Source organism: Pteropus alecto, unplaced genomic scaffold, assembly GCF_000325575.1.
Source record: "Pteropus alecto unplaced genomic scaffold, ASM32557v1 scaffold202, whole genome shotgun sequence".
Taxonomy (NCBI): domain Eukaryota; kingdom Metazoa; phylum Chordata; class Mammalia; order Chiroptera; family Pteropodidae; genus Pteropus; species Pteropus alecto.
The window spans coordinates 788,017-804,192 of NW_006432451.1; positions in this window are offsets into that span (position 1 = coordinate 788,017).

Below are 16,176 nucleotides of genomic sequence, written 5' to 3' on the forward strand. Positions count from 1 at the left end.
CGTGGAGGCCAGGAGAACTGAGAATGGACAAGGGTGAGAACTCCACTGGGAGACAACATTTACTGAGGCCTTTGCGGCGTCTCTGGCAATAGAGATAAAAAGTACATCCCAGTTCTTAGGATGCTCCCTGCTGTGGGAAGGCACACAGAGAAGCAGTTAGAATCCAGTAAGTGCAGTTAGGAAGGTGACCACAGTGGGTGGGAGCATTCAGGAGAGAGTCCCCCCCACCAGGGGAGGGCGGGAGACATGGACATGAACCTGGGGGAGATGTCAGGGGAGGCAGAGAGCAAGGGAGAGTGAGGAGCACCCAGGAGACAAGGAGGTGTGGGCCTCCTAATTAGACCTGCTCAATATAAGGCCACTTGTGTTGGACTGGTACCAGTCCGTGGCCTGTTAGGAACTGGGCCTCACAGCAGGAGGTGAGTGGCAGGCAAGTGAGCAAAGCTCCATCTGTATCTGCAGATGCTCCCAGCACTAGTATCACTGCCTCAGTTTCGCCTCAGATCATCAGGCATTGGATTGTCATAGGAGCACTCTGGTGCCAAGAAGGTTGAGAACTATTGCTTTATAAGGACACTTGTGATGACATTGTGCCCACCTGGATAACCCAGGACAATCTTCCAACCTCAAGATCCTTAATTTAATCGTATCTGCAGAGTCCCTTTTGCCAAATAAGGTCACATTCACAGGTCCCAGGGATTAGAGGATGGACATCTTTGGGGGACCATCTTTCAGCCCTCCCCAGGGTCTCCACTGAGGGTATCCTGCTGCAGGCATTGGACTGTGAGACCCTAGAAGTGAGAAGCCTGTTTTTCACTCTTGCTCCTGCCCTCCAGAGTGTCAGGATCACAAGATCACATGACTTCTGGAACCACCTGGATTCATTCCTGTCACTGCCTCTTCCTAGCAATGATCCTGGGCCAGTCACTTAATCTCTCTGTGCCTCAGTGTCACTATCTGTAAGATGGGGATAATAACAATACTAATCTCCAAGGTTTTTTTATGAGGATTCAATGCATTAATCCATATAAGGTACAGAGAACCTCACTTGGTGTGTTAATAAGTGCTGTGATCAGAATGTACAGTGCCTAGCACATGGTGAGCATGTCAGCTGCCATCATTATGATTATAATTCCTACTATATTTCAGATGGATCCAGCCCTGTGATAGGCACGTGGGAGCTACTGAAGGAGGAACATGCTTGTCCTCAGGGAACTTACATTCTAATCGGGAATACAAAGGCTTGTGGAAACATAGTGCTTTTTTCTAGGACTAAAAATTATCTTTGTGCTGTTAAAGTTTTTTCTGTTGCATCTGCGATAGTCATTAGCGCAATTAGCCAAGTTTTTCCAGCTCTCCACCTTCTTGGCGTGTGGTTGAATTGCACCTTCGGGTCTCATTGAGGATGAGTAGGTGAGTGGATGAGTGGGCAGGGTCCTGGGACTGGTCCTGGCCAATGAGCTGTGAGCAGAAATGAAAGGGTCACTTCCAAGCCTGAGCATTTGATTACTGCAAGACCTTCCAGAGTTCTCTCTGTCCCTCTAGCATAGCTACTCTTTCAGCCAGATGCCCCGAGTGACCACGAGGAGCAGAGCCTCCTGCCCATCCATGATGGGTAAGTGAGAATTAAATTTGTTTTTTTTTTCAGCCATTGAGATTTAGGAGGTACTTGTCACCTCAGCATAACCTAGCTTCTCCTGACTAATTCAGCAACTAAAGTGGTTTACAGAAAAAAAATCCAATCAGCACCATCACAGTATTATTGATGACTTGCTACTCTATCATTGTCTCTGTGCCAACACATAGTTTATATAATTGTTATCCATGAAGAACATCAACTCTTATGTTCTACTTTTCCACTTAATATGCTCTCCCTATGTGTATACATCAGTGAGAATGTACTTTGGCTACTAATGACATAAAACCCAAAATAACAATGACTTAAACACCCAAGGTTACTTCAATCTCTCAAGTAAAATCTCTAGAGCGGGATTCCCAACCCCCGGGCCACAGTACAGTAGCTGGGTAGCTGTCTGTGGATTGTTAGGAACCCGGTCGCACAGCAGGTGAGCAGCAGGTGAGCAGGGAAGCTTTATCTGTATTGCAGCCACTCCCCAGCACTGGCATCACTGCCTCAGCCCCACCTCAGATCATCAGGCCTTGGATTCTCATAGAAGCACTGGTCTCTGTGCCAAAGAGGTTGAGGATTGCTGCTCTAGAGGTAGGCAGTCCCGGTGATCCCGTGATAATGAGGAATTTAGGCTCCTTCTTTCCTGTTACTTAGCCACTCTCAACAGATGACTTCCCCCAAATGGCTTTAGATGGCTGCCAAAACTCAAACTATCACATCTACATTCCTCCCTGAAGGAAAGAGGAAGGTGGAGGTAGGAGGTGGGGAGATTTTCTCTGTAATGACATGTCACATATGACTGTTCTGTCTATATCTCATTGGCCAGAACTTGATCACAAGGCCACATCTGGTTGCAAGGGAAGTTGGGAAATGAAATATTTATTCTGGGCAGACATGTACCCTGTTATTTGTTTTTTCTAAGGTAGAAAAGAGGGTTGGTTTCTGGCAGCTGGCAGTTGCTGTCACAGTATAGGATGGTACTCCTTCACACATAAGTTCCATAATTTAATGACCAGTTTGGACCTTTTCTTATTTTTTCACATTCCAGATAATCATATCAGTGCAAATTGCTTTTCTCCATTTGTGTTATTTCCTTGAGATTTATTTCCCAATGTGTAGTAACCTGCCAGGTTGAAGGGTGTGACTTGTTTTCTCTAGCAGTGACTGCTGTTACATTTTGCTGCCCTGGACTCCCAACATCAGCCCAAACAATAGAGCTGTGGGAGATTTATGAGCCAATGTTCCTGTTTCCTCCCATCCAAGTCTGCATCGGCTTGTGCCGTTTTTAGTTTATTTTTATTGATTTAGTAGATGTATTGTTTAAGAGTGTTTTCTTTATATGTCATTCATTAGCAGCCAGCTGAAGTTTGAGCCTGGGCTTGTTTACAATCTGCATTTTCACAAATAGCGAAGATCACCACAAGCTGTGTTTTTTTGTTTCGTTTTTGTTTTTTTTAACTGTAAGGGAAATTTAAAAGCCTATTTTAGAGCTGAGGAAACTGAGGCCCTGAGGCCAAAGTCATGCATCAGTTATGGCAGAGCCAGAACTTGAACTCTAGTTGTAACTACTAGCCCAGTGCTCCTATAAAAAGAACCTGCTTAATAATAAAGCAGGATGGTGACAGATGCTGAGGTACAGGGGGAAAACCCTGAATGGGGAATTGTGGGCTTGCATGGATGAAGTTTATCTGACTAATTAACCCCCATGGTTTTGTGCTGTGTAAGCTGCTTCCTTTCTCTGGGCCTCAGTTTCCCCATAAGCAAAGTAGAAGTGGAGGAGCAGACCCCCTCTAAAGCCCCTCCCAGCTCTGAATGAAAAATGCAATGATAAAGGCTGGCAGTTTAGGAGCGTGGGGTACGATGGGGAAGGGGAATGCATGGGGAAGGTGGGGGCATCTCAGGAGAGGGGAAGGCTGGAGTGTCTGGCCTGCCCATTGATGTACGCACTGGGCTGTCACTGTGTTGCTTGAAGTCTCAAGATTGGGCTGAGGGTAAACATGCACAAGTCTACTTTGGATGCACAAATGAGGACTGAGTGTGGGGATCTGAGGCTGCCACGCTTTCCCTCAGCCTAGGTAGGTGGGATGGGGGTTAGGGGTGGAGTCTGAGCCCTGGGAAGAGAGGAACAGATAGGCCTGTTCCTGGAGGATCTGGGGTGAGCTGAAGGCTGGTGTCAAGCTCCAGCCTGTGGTGATCTTCTTAAAGGACAGAATGTTTCTTGGATGTTCTGGGTCACTAAGGCTGGTGGCTTTGGAAGGGTGACACTGGGAAGTCAGTAGGTGCCCATGAGACCCCAGTCTCCCTGACCAACTTCTCCCCCATCTCGAGCCAGTTTAGAAAACCTCCCACCTAACTGATTTCCCTCGAATCCACTACCCTGTAAGGTGAGGGGCTCATCTTACTCCCAACTGCACAGCTGAGGAAACCGAGTTGAGGGGCTTAAGTGATCCCAGTCTGCAGGAAGGATCGAAGCCTAGGATCTCAAACCTGATGGCCTCCCCCACTCCATGGCCGAGACTGTGTGAACAGCAAATATGCGAACACTTCAGAGGGATGAGATGGGCGAGTGGGTCCGGGAGAGCTGGGGCAAGAACAGATAGTTAAGAACAGAAAGGCCATGACTAGAAGGACAGGTGGACTAGATCACTGACAGAGGAAATGCCAACCTAAGGAAAAACTGTGTATGTGTGTTTAGGTGAGTGCGCAATGAGTATGTGTGTGTGTGAGTGAATGTGCATGTGCATGTCAGTGTGTATGCATAAATGTGTACTGTATGAATATGTGTGTTGATGAGAATGTGTGTGTGCATATATATATGGTAATGTGAGTATGAGCACGAGTGTGAATGTGAGTTTATATGGGTGAGTGTGTTTTATTGAGCAGGGTCCTAACCATCAAGGAGGTAGAGGATGAGGCCTAAGGGGTGAGAGAACCAGGGCTTATGCCCTTGACTTTAGGTGGGTGGTGGGTGGGTGCCATTTAAGGTGTGGGTGCGAGGAAGGAAAAGGGCTTCAGAGGAGCTAATCCTGACCCAAAGGGTCTCAGACACAGGCTGGGATTTAAAGAGAGGCAGGCAGTTCTGACCTGACTCCTGGAGGCCAGGTCAGGAGCCACGTCCGAGGTGGGGAGAGGCCCATGGCCAATTAGAAAGTGAGGGTCAGAGGTTCAGGGGCCCAGCGGGTATCACTCCCTTCCTTCGGCTTTTCTTCCTGCCTCCCTGGATGCCCCTTCTCAGCCTCCTTTGCCCCCACCTCCCATCTCCTGGACCTCTGAAAATGTCAGTGCCGGGCTCAGTTGCTGATGCCTTTTTTCCGCACTATCTACACATTCCCTTGGTGATCCCAGCAGTCTCTGGCTAAAAAATGACATCTGTTTATCAATGACTCAAATTTATGACCACCACTCAGACCCCTCTTCTGAAGTCCAGGCTCATATGTGTGTCTGTTTACTCAGCATCTCCATTAGGATGTCTAATGGACACATTTCAAACCCAATGGGTCCAAAAGTGAGCTTCTGGTCTTTCCCCCCACAAGCCTCTCACACCCAGAATTTTTTCTCTGCTCAGTAAATGGCAACAGCATCCTTCCTGATGCTCGTAGCAAAAACTGGGGAATCATCCTTGACTCTACTCACACCTCTGTCAATCCATCAGAAAATCCGGTACGCTCTACCTTCCACATCTATCCAGAATCTACCCACTTCTCACTGCTGCCCCCATCCCTGGTCCAGCACCCATCATCTCTACCCCAGAGGACTGCAGAAGCCTCTTCACCAGTCTCCCTGCTTCTGTCTGCAACCTCCTATGGTCTACTCTCAACACAGCTGCTAGAGATCGTCTTTAAATCAAATTAAGTCACGTCCTTTTTCTGTTCATCTCTGAGTAAAAGTACAAGCCCTCACGATGAGCTACAAGCTCTACAATCTAGTCCCTCATTGCCTCTCTGACTTTACATCCCACCTCTCTTCCCCTCGTTCACTGCATTCTAGCTGCCCCTGGCCTTCCCAATGGCTCCTCAAACACACAGGCACTCTCCTACCTCAAGGCCTTTGCACAAGCTGTTCTCCCTGCCTAAATGCTCTTCCCCCAGATATCTGCAGAGCTTGCTCCCTCATCATCTTTAATCTTTCATCCAGTGTCATCCTCTATGACGCTATCTAAAACTGTAACTGCACCTTAATTCAGAATTTATTTTCCCTATTACCTTGCTTTATTTTTACTGTATTTGTACCCTTTAATGTACTATATAACATGATTATTTCTTTTGTCCCTATCGGCTCTTTTCCACTCACATGCGAGCACCACAGGGGCAGGGCTATTTGTTTATCTCATTCACTGATGTCTCCCCAGAGCTCAGATGATACCAGGCATGCAGTAAGGGCATAGGACATGTTTATTGGATGAAGGAATGCATCTAGTCCAGTCTCTCACTTCAGATGAGGAAACAAAGGCCCAGAAAAGGGGGAGTGTTCCTGAGTCATAAAAAGAAAACCAGTGGCAGGACACAGGGCCAGCCAGACCAAGCACCTCTGGATGTGCAGTCCAGTGCCCCTGCGTTTCCATGCTGGGTAAACCAGAGTGTAGCAGACACCGTTGGGACCCCACTGTGATCACCTCTGATCCCTTTACCTGTGAGTTCATCCCTAGCTCCAGCGTACTTTGCAGCTAATATCTGGCACCGTTGCCATTTCCAGCAGTGTCCCTTGGGCTGTTAGAGCCACCTCATCTGTAAGGAGAGCTGAGAATGTTGGAGTTTGCCTTCCTTCTCCTCCACACATACCCAGGCATCCCGTAGCCAATGACTGAGGGGAGAATAAAAAGACCAGCAACCTTGCCTTGAAGCAGGACCAGTCCTGCAGTGTGATTTACATTCCTGTCATCCGTGGGATCAGACTGAGGTTAGGATCTTGCCTGAAATCTCCTCAGGCTTGGTTTCTTTCTCTTATCTATGCTGCTTCACCCCGTCTCTTGCCAAACTCTCATATGAGAATTCCTGTAATACATCACCTGTCCATGAACCCTCATAGAAGGGTCAGCTTCTGGAAGAACCCAACTTAAGATATGGGCTTCTCAGGCCCTGAGTGCACCAGGCCCCAAGTGTGCCAGGCCCCGGGTGTGTGCGCGAGCATGGGGGAGCAGACGCCCCACCTTCAGAGATCCAGTTCTTCAGGGGAGACAGCAACATCTGTAGGTCAGGGGTGGAAGTTGGGGGTGTTTTTTTAAAAAGAAAAGATATGGGCTTCTGTGCTCGTCTGGGATAGACCTGTGAACCAGTGAAGTGCAGGAGAAAGACCACAAGCTTAGAGACCCAGTTTCAAATCCACGCTCAGCCCCTGAGCTCTCTGAGCCCAATTTCCCCCACTGGAGAAATAATGTGACTTTTATCTTTCTATGAATATGCCGTGAGGATTATGAGATAAAATATGAGAAACACCTTGTGCGATGGCAGCTCATAATGGTTGCAGAATAAACATTAGTTCCTTCTCAGCCTCCCACTTGTGGTCTGTTTATGACCCCACTTGCCTGTCTGGATGCACTTTGGGCCCCAGCAGCCGAGCATATACTGCATAGCTTTGATCGTGATGAATTAAAGACTTGTCACTTCTTCAGGGAGTCCTGGGGGCCTCAAGGAGGGGTATTCTGAGGCCATTGGGCATCTCCCAAAGGGCGATCGGGTGAGACCCATGGTGAATAAGACTGTTTGGGATGAAGAAAGAAAGCAACATGCTCTCAATCTTGCTTTCGCTCTCTGCTCTCCAGTCTCGCTCTTTCCTTATGTGTTCTCACAGTTTACCAGCAGCCAAGTGGTACCCCCGGGCAAGAAAATGTTGACAACCAACTCCAAAGTGTAAAAACCGTTCCTCAACTGGGTAGGAAGTATGCCTTTGGATGATATAAGAGCACCAACAGTGGACACTGGTGAGACCCAGGAGCCCTAGAAGCTATGGAGGAGCTGAGATCAAGGAGGACTATGTGACCGCGGGATCCTCTACTAGTGTCCACCTCCCCCCTGTGCGCTGGGTTGCTCCCAGGCTGACCTCGTGCTCTGCTCATCCCACCCCCTGTGGCATTACATCTGCAGCCCTGTTTCAACAACCCCACTCCTGTCCTATGTCTGTGTCCAGGCTTTCTTTTAAGCATAATCGCTCCCCTAGAAGCAAGGGTCAAGTTCATTTTATTTCTTTTAGAATATAAATATACTGGATTATATTTTAGAGCTAAAATTTTATCACTCATCAGATCCAATCTCCCCTATATTTTGAAAACATGACAAGAGAAGCACAAAGAAGAAAAGTGGCTTTCTTGGGAACCCACAGTGAGTTGGTAGCAGAGCCAGAAGGACACCTCTGATGCCATTCTATTTTATTTTACCACCACAAGGACATCTGTTATAAGCTGGACAGATGAGGTCAATGTCAGAGACACTCTCTTTCTGCCTGTGGCAAGGTCTCCAACACAACCTGAAATGGGCAGGAGTGTGGGCCTGTCCTCCCTTCTGCTTACTGTTTTTATCAGTGGCTGGAGGAAACTGTAGGGGAGAGGAGAGATCATTATAAAGAGCCTACCATATGTGGGACATTGAGCACATACCAAGATATTAAAACTGAGTCTTTAATGGGGTCACCAACATATGACAGAGGTGAAATTACGGAGTCAAATCTTATATATAGAATTTGCCAAGGAAATGTTCAAGAACCAGTTTCATAACTTGTGGCACCCTCAGCCAAGTCAAGGACATATAAAGAGGACAGTTAGTAGAAAAGAAGATTTGGTAAAGGTATTACTTTGAAGAGAGCTCGGGCTATGCTGTAGACCCAACTCAACCCACTAGGATGGCTGTAATCAAAAACAGAGATAAAACCAAGTATTGATGAGGATGTGGAGAAAATGGAACCCCCATACATTGCTGGTGCGAATGTAAAATGCTGCAGCTGCTTTAGAAAACAGTCTAGAAGCTTCAGCTTTCCTCAAAATTTCTTCAAAATTTACAGTTACTAGCTTCGTACAGTATCATAGCCAATGAGGTTTATCCAAGGCACAATTATTGCTAAATGAAAAAGTTAGAGTTACCATTTGACCCAGCAATTCTACTCCTAGGAATATTCCCAAGGGAAATGGAAACATATTCTCACACAAAAACCTGTACATGCATGTTCATAGTATCTTTATTCATAATGGCCCCAAAGTAGAAACAACCCAAATGTTCATCACCGATGAATGGGTAAAAAATGTGGTATGTCCATACAATGGAGAGTTATTTAGCCATAAAAAGGAATGAAATACTGACTCATGCTATGACATGTATGAACCTTGGAAACATTACACTAAGTGTAAAAACCCATCACAAAAGACAATACGTTGTAGCATTCCATTTGTAGAAAATGTCCATAAAACAGAAAGTAGATTAATAGTTGCCCAGGGCTGGAGATGGGGTGAAAAGGGGGAATGGGAAGTGACTGCTAATGGGTACAGCATTTCTTTTTTGGGGTGATGAAAATGTTCTAAAATTGATAGTGGTGATGGCTGCACAACGCTTTGAATATACTAAAAACCACTGAATTGTACACTTTAAAAGGGTGAATTTTATGATGCGTGAATTATATCTCAATAAAGCTGTCACTAGAAATGTGACTGCAGAACTATCACTAGCCTAAGAGAGAGCACAAAAATCATGAGCTTGCTGGTGTTTTCCTTTGTGTCAAGGGAAGATAATCTCCACTGAATAAATTTGAAAGAGGCTGTTGGACACAATAAAAAAATTATCACACCACTAGGTGACACCATCTTGTTTAAGGTGCTTGTCCAACCTGCCCAGGACTGAGTGATAACAGAATCCAGTTTCGAAAAGACCTCGATGGGCTAAAATATAAAAAATGAAAAAGGTTAAGGAAAAAGTAACCTGCTGTTTAGTATCTGCATAAATTCAGAAGAGGGCGGGGTATTTAACAGAAGTTTGTGTGAAAAAAAGACCTGGTTTTAGTTGGCCATAAGTTCAACAGTTTCTAACTGATGTGATAGCCATAAAAGCTTGCTCCAGCTTAGGTTACATTAAAAGAAAGAAAATCAGTGGATCAAAGGAAGTGACAGTCCCAGTGTGGTGAGAACCCAGCTCACCTGTTGTGTTCTCTTCTGGGCATCATATAAGAAGTACACTGGCACACAGTAACCAATCCAGAAGAAAGAGGCCAGAAATGCAAGAGCCTAGAAACCACATCAAATGAGAACAACAAAAATGTCTCAGAATATTTAACCAGAACATGTAAGACATAGCTTGGAACCAGATAGCTGTCACATGAAAGGTTGAATAGACTTGCACTATGCCATCTCTTAGGGATTAGAAAGGATCATGCATGTAAGTGATAGAAAGGTAGGTTTGAGTTGAACATACTGGACTAAACTAGTTATCAAAATAGACTGTCTCAAAAAGAAATTACACTAGCCATAGTTTATTGAAAAGTAAGTGAAAGGCACTTATTTTTAATAGACTATACATTCACATGGCTCAAAAGCAAAACAATACCGAAAGGTTTTACAGTGAAATCTTTTTCCTATCTCAAGTTATTGTCTCCACCTCCTCTTGCATATGGGGACAAAGCTTCTATATGCAAATAAATGCACATATTCTTACCCCCCCTTTATACAAAATGTAATATATAACACACAGGGCTATGTCTTTGCTTCAGTCCTGGTACTTCCTATTGACCTGTTACAATCTTGTTTTTTCTACTGTGTCTAATCTGATATTAAACCCATATATTGAGTTCTTGATTTCAGTTATTTTATTTTTCGGTTCCATAATTTTCATTTGATTCCTTTTTGTAGATTCTATTAAATGATTAAATATTCCCTTTGCAACTGTTTTTTCATCTTCTGGTTTCTTGAACATATTAATCACAGCTATTTAAAGTCTTTATATCTGGATCTCTTGTGAGTCTGTTTCTATTGTCTATTTTTTCCCCTTGACTTAGGTGACCTGGTCCTATCTCTTAGCAGACAAGTAATTTTTTACAGAATGCCAAACATTTCTGATTTTAAAACTTCACAGTATATCCTAAAGATCTTTCCATTGATATACTGAAATATAAATTGATACAATAAAAAATTATTTTTTTTCTAGATACACATTTTATAAACAGTATCCCCAGACCATGCAACAATTCTGCAAGATGCGTATCTTGCCCAGAGAGAGACCCACAACTAAAAGCCAGCAAGGATGGGATTCATATCCAAGCTCCAAAGTGGATGCTCCCCCAACAACACCTGTGAACAGCCATCACAAGAGGGGCTCGGGTGGATCCTGAAGGGCCAGATGTTGTAGAGGCAGCTCCAGCTAGGCTCTGTTGATTGGGAGACGCACTCGAGCTAGCTCAAGAATAAAGGGTCATATCTCTTAAGAATTCTTGTGGCGACAAGAACTGTGTGTTAGTCAAGATCTCAACAGAAAGCAGGTCGCACACTCAAGTTAGGATAATTTGAGGAGGGCTTATTTACTACAAAGGAATTAATTACAGAGGTATGGGGGAGATGTAGAGAGACCACAAGGGTGAAGGGAAGTAACTCAGGACTGGCATCAATGGAGCTGTCACCACTCGAAACCTCAAAGAGATGAGGGAAGTGAGAAGTTACTGGAACCTGGAGAAGAGAGAGCCATGGAAAACAGGCCACCTCGACAGAAACCTTTAGCCAACCCAAGGTAACCTTTCAGGTGGAGAGCCAGGAGAATAGTTAACCCCAATGTTACTATTCTCCTCCTTTTTGGACTTTTACCAGGGCTCCCTAATGGCCAAACACAATCAGAAGCCACCTGAGGCAAAGAGGAGGATGGAGAAGTGGTCAAAAAGGATCTAGACAGGAAAGAAAACATCTGGCACAGACAACACACACAGAGACCAAAGCAATAAAGACATTTAATTGTGTCCATATGTCTGGTTGTAGGCAGTCCCAGTGTTGTTCGGCAGCTCAGTGATATGGTTCAGGGATGTCACTGAGGACCCCAGCCCTCTCTATCTTTTCACCTCATGAGTCTCAGGATGGTTGACTTTTTATCTTCAGGCTTGTTGCCTCACTGTCACAAGATGCCTTCCGCGACTTCAGTCATTATATCCTTACTCAACTGCACTCAAGACAGGAAGAAGGGGCACATTTCCTTACCTATTTCCTTTAATCAAGGAGTAGTCATTCACAAAAGCCTCCCTACCCCCAGCAGCCTTCTTCCTGATTCTCATTGGCCAGACTGGGTGACACGCCCACCTTTGAACCAATCACTAGTAAAGGTGGACAGGATTATCTTGGTTGGTTTAGACCAACCATGTTTCATCTCCTGGCACCAAAGCTGGGTCCACTTTCTTGAGCATGTTGTTCCCTGCCAACAAAATCAGGGTTCTACAGTCTAAGAAAGAGGAAAGGATGGTATCAGGTAGGTAACCAGCCATATCGGCCACAGGTGTTTTTACTTTCCCCCAGGAAGCCCCAGGCATATCACAGAAACCCAGAAGAAGCACCACAGCTGTGCTCAGGGCACTAAATCAATGCAGTTCTGGATGGGCAATAGCTCCTCCCAGCCGATCTCTCTGCACTGCATGGTCTCCTCTCCCTGGCCAGGCTCTGCTTCTCTCTGCTCTGCCTTCCTCTCTCAGACAGATTCCTCTGTCTACTTGTGGCTTCCCCTGCACCAAATCTTAACTTCTCAGCCTATTTCAGGGCAAAGCCCTACTGCAGTTGAGGCTGGGGATGGGATCATGGGTATAGACAACACAAGGGCAGCAGGGGCTGGGGATGGAGTGTCCCTTACAAGGGTCTGTGCAGAGGTCAAGAGAGGGCAAATGAAGCTGGGACAAAGTAATGGGATAGAATTTACCTAGATGTGAATAACTGTATAATGAAGCCAGGGTGTGTTCATGCATTTGAAAGAGGGTCATTCAGTGCAAAATTGAAAACTCTCCTCACTGGTACCCTCATGGTGCTGCCATAGGCTGACAACTGGAGAGAAGTGTCCCTTCTGTCCCCATTTCTTCACACCTCTGGGACAAACTCAGAAACCATGCCTAGTAAAAAGGGCCTTGTGGGGGATGTAGCAGATGCTATCGGTGCCCGCCCATATCCCCTTTATCAGGCCCAGTCCCAGCGGCAAAGAGCTCACAGTTGCCCGCATTTTCTGGAGAAAAGAACCACCCTGCCCAGCCGTCTGGGAGGTTCTCTCCTCTCCACCCTGGGCTCCTCACTGCCAATAACTGCCTGACTGGGTGTGCGAGGGGGAATGAGAAGCCAGACCTTTTCCCAGGGGCCTTTTCTCAGGAGCCAGCTCTGCGGTGCTGTTCATGCCCCACGGTCTCCTGTGGGTCAGGCCTTACCCGGGCCTGGCTTTTTCCCCGGCCTAGCTGGCTCCCCCTCTCCTACTTCCACAGTAAGTCGCCTTCAGTCACAGTAAGAATTCCCATCTTAGGCTCCACTGGTAGGGAGAAGTTAGACAAGACCTTTAAGGCCTGTCTGCACTGAGATTCAGGGATTCAGGGTTCTCCATCTCATGGAGCTCCCCAAGGGCAAGAACTGCGAGCAGGAACCCCGTCTCCTTCATCTTCCTCCTCCTCTAGTCACTGCACAGGAATTCTTAGAGCAGCCACTGTGTGCTACACATCCTGCTGGGCTCCGTAAGGGAGGCATGAGACGCAGCCTCTGATTTCAAAGGGTTTAAATTCTACTTAGTGAGGCAGAACATACCTATAAAAAGGAAAACAGTCACAGCGAACAGCATATGCCAAGGCTTAATGGTCGGCCAAGCAGATGAGAGTCCAGCAGGTGCGCAGAGAAGGGAGATAGCGCCGAAGTCAGGAAGGGATCCTGGAGGAGACACCCATCGGTTTAAAACTTCCATAGGCAAGAAGGAGGCCAGAGGAATGAGCTAGGACTCAGGGGCCCAAGGCATCGGCCATCTGGAAAAGCGGAAGCAAGAGAGATAAGACAGGAGAGGCAGATTGCTGCCTAGGGATGGCAGGACGGACAGAATGGAGGATGAGACCAAAGTTCAAAGCCAGAGTGATTGGGAGAAAGAGGCTCAAATATCAGAAAGTCCATTTGCCTGGTTCATTGTCATCCCCACTGCCTCGCCCCACAACACCTAGCACAGTTGCTGGGCAAAGAGCAGGCAGAGTGTATATATTCACTGAACAGGGTCCTACACACGGGGCCCCTCCTCACCCTCTTTCCTGGATCCAGGCTCCTCAGAGCAGGAGCAAGGGCTGAGGGATAGGAATGCAGGTGGAGCCTTCCAGGTCACTGTAACTTGGTCCCCAGAGAATCAGGGAAAGTGAGAGCCCTCCCCTTCCATCCTAGCAGGAATTTAATTAGAAGAGCTAATTAGTGGACCGGGAGTGAGAGATGGAGGCACTGGCGCTTGTGTGCGTGCATGAGCATGGAAGCTGAGGATAAATTTCAGGCTTGTCTTCTGCGGGGAATGAAGCTGCAGGGAATGGGATGCTGTAGTTGGACTAGAGCCAGGGCCCCTGCACTGGGCTGGCTCCATCCCCCTCCACCAGAAACGGGCTCCAAGGGTGAGTGTGTGTGTGTGTGTGTGTGTGTGTATGAGCGTGCACACCCACACATACGCTTACATATGCTCACACTCTTCTATGCACACTTGCACGTACACATTACACACACATGCATGTACTCACACATGCACCTCCACACATTTATCTACTCATGCAATTCATATACTGAGGCACAGTTACATATTCAGATGCGCCTTTGCATACAACCACACTATACACTTACACACTCATGCATATGTTCAAGGTCACATCCGCACACAGCCGCACTCTCAGATATACTCACATACACATTCACATTCTTACCCACACAAATGCACACATTTCCCATGTACTCATATACACTCACACGCATGCACGTGCAGGAGGAGCAGTTTTGACCTCCATGGCTCCACACCCAATTCGGATTCCTCTTAGTGTTCTAAGCTGTACCCGAGGGCCATTAGCAGAGCTGGCACCCCACACCATGCAAACAGCAGCCCTCCACCCTCACACCCAGGCCCTCATCAAAGTCCCCTCTCACCCCTTGGCTTTTCCAAAAGGAAAAGAAACTTCCTAAAGTGGATGCCATGGTCTGCTCCCATGGCCCAGGCATCCCAGGATGAGGAAGTTCTTCCTTCCAGCTACATTCAGTACTCTGCAGAATCAGGACATTCCAGTTCTCATGGACAGAGAATGTGCTTACCGGACAGCCCCAGTACAGGAGAGCCCGAGCCACAGGGCTGTATTACTTATTAAGGGCAGGGGCTTTGGAGGTGTGTGTAAGTGCATGGGAAATGTATGCACAGGGCTTTGGGTCTGGGCTCTGAAGATTCTAACCCAACTCGGAGTGACCTTGAACAAGTTACTAGACCTCTCTGAGCCTCAGTCTCCTTGTCTGTAAAGGAGAGTAACCACGGTTCCAGGTTGTGTGAAGAGTGGGTAAAATTATGCATGTAATGTGCTTAGCACAGAGCGAGGCACATAGTATGTGCTCAATAAATTTAACATGTCATCATGGGGTCAAACCCAGCATTCCTGGCTTCTCACTCCCTGACCAGGGTTCACACTTGCCCTCTGGGCCTGGCTCCCTCCTGCCTTCCTTGCCTGTCTCCAAATAGGAAGACAGGTTATTAGTACAAATTTGATCAAAATGACACATGGATTAGCATGTATGCTGCAAAGTCTAATTCTGTTTACTGTTCTAGGGGAGCATGCAATTATTACAGGAGCTGGGACAGAGTGTTTTTAATAACATTTCTTGTTAAGATTTAATTATAGGAAATTGTATTTTCTTAATCACTGAAAACTCAACTGGCTAGGAAAAGAATCGTGATAATTTTGTTTGCAGTTTATTAAATCCTTAGGATATTCTTTCTCTTACATTTGCTTTTATTATGTGCTGCTGCTAAGTGCTTTTTAACCCTTGGAACTGTGAGGAGGAAGGGCTGTGGGAGGCTATCCCCTGCCTCCTTGTCCCCAGGCCCTCTACTCCTAGCAAACTCAGATTCCAGAAATCCTATAAATCAAAGCAACTTAGGAAGCTGAGTTGTTAGGTTTCCTGCTCAGTTCTCTTCCCTGTCTGAAGTTGGGCTGAGGAACTGTCCACAGAATACCTGGCCCTCACACCAACCTCCTCTGGAAATTCAGCCCCAGATATCTCCCTGCCAAGAACCCCCACGGAAGATTGCAGAAGTAACACTATCACCTGCCTGCATTCACAGGCTGTTCCTGACCACCTCAGGAGGTCCCGAGTCTAGAGAAGCAACGTAATAGCAAGATGGCACTGCGGAACCATCTGACCCCCATCTGTTCTCTTCTGGACAGGGCAGAACTATGAGTGAAGTTTCATTTCTACAACAGACCTCGTATAAGGCCTCTTTCCTACCAGATGTTAAGAATTAGGGATACAGAAAAGGATATGACAGAACCCTGCCCAAGGTGTCCATGGGGCCCTCCTACTTCCCTTTCTGCAGCTTCCGTGTGTGCATGAGGAGTCACAGGGAGGCAAGGGGGTGGTGAAG